Raw genomic sequence first — 1,632 nt, 5'->3', positions numbered from 1 at the left:
TATGTGACCAAAAAATACCATTTGGGTGCATGGCAGGACTCAGAAGGGAAGGAGTGATATTTGGATTTTGCAGCACACATTCTGGTGGAATGAATGGTGGGTGCTATGTCGCATTAGCAAGACCCCCGAAGCACCAATACAGTGGAACCCCCCCACAAGTGACCCCATTTTGCAAACTACACCCCTCAGGGAATTCATCTAGGGGTATAGTGTACATTTCAAACCCCCAGGGGTTTCACCAATTATGGTACAACTGGGCTGTGAAAATGAAAAATTACATTTTTTTACACAAAAATGCAGTTCTGGCTCAAAATTTTTCATTTTCACAAGGAATGAAGGAGACAAAGCACCCCAAAATCTGTGCCACAATTTCTCCCGAGTACGGCAATGCCTCATATGTGACCAAAAAATACCATTTGGGTGCATGGCAGGACTCAGAAGGGAAGGAGTGATATTTGGATTTTGCAGCACAGATTCTGGTGGAATGAATGGTGGGTGCTATGTCGCATTAGCAAGACCCCCGAAGCACCAATACAGTGGAACCCCCCCACAAGTGACCCCATTTTGCAAACTACACCCCTCAGGGAATTCATCTAGGGGTATAGTGTACATTTCAAACCCCCAGGGGTTTCACCAATTTTGGTACAACTGGGCTGTGAAAATGAAAAATTACATTTTTTTACACAAAAATGCAGTTCTGGCTCAAAATTTTTCATTTTCACAAGGAATGAAGGAGACAAAGCACCCCAAAATCTGTGCCCCAATTTCTCCCGAGTACGGCAATGCCTCATATGTGACCAAAAAATACCATTTGGGTGCATGGCAGGACTCAGAAGGGAAGGAGTGATATTTGGATTTTGCAGCACACATTCTGGTGGAATGAATGGTGGGTGCTATGTTGCATTAGCAAGACCCCCGAAGCACCAATACAGTGGAACCCCCCACAAGTGACCGCATTTTGCAAACTACACCCCTCAGGGAATTCATCTAGGGGTATAGTGTACATTTCAAACCCCCAGGGGTTATACCAATTGTGGTACAACTGGGCTGTGAAAATGAAAAATTACATTTTTTTACACAAAAATGCAGTTCTGGCTCAAAATTTTTCATTTTCACAAGGAATGAAGGAGACAAAGCACCCCAAAATCTGTGCCCCAATTTCTCCCGAGTACGGCAATGCCTCATATGTGACCAAAAAATACCATTTGGGTGCATGGCAGGACTCAGAAGGGAAGGAGTGATATTTGGATTTTGCAGCACAGATTCTGGTGGAATGAATGGTGGGTGCTATGTCGCATTAGCAAGACCCCCGAAGCACGGTGAAATGATGAACCTAATAATCCATAGATGTGTGGTATATTTTAAAGCACTCCTTCATACATAGGCCGGGTTTGTCGGGGAAAGTTTCACAGTGGAAAATAGTTTGCTTTCGTATTCCCTTTTTATAGCAAACTTTGCACCTTTTTTGTGTCCTGCCCTTTTTTCCAGTGGAGGGGATTTCGTTAGGAAAATGCTGCCCTGATACAATACGGGGGCCAGTACTAGAATTACTGGGGCCCTCTGCCTGCTGGTTCCCAAATATTAGGCCCTTTATGACTTCCTCTTGAAAGTGCATAAATGTCCCCGTCTGGC

Source organism: Crinia signifera, chromosome 3, assembly GCF_055691185.1.
Source record: "Crinia signifera chromosome 3, ASM5569118v1, whole genome shotgun sequence".
NCBI classification, from domain to species: Eukaryota; Metazoa; Chordata; class Amphibia; order Anura; family Myobatrachidae; genus Crinia; species Crinia signifera.
This window is presented reverse-complemented; position numbering follows the sequence as displayed.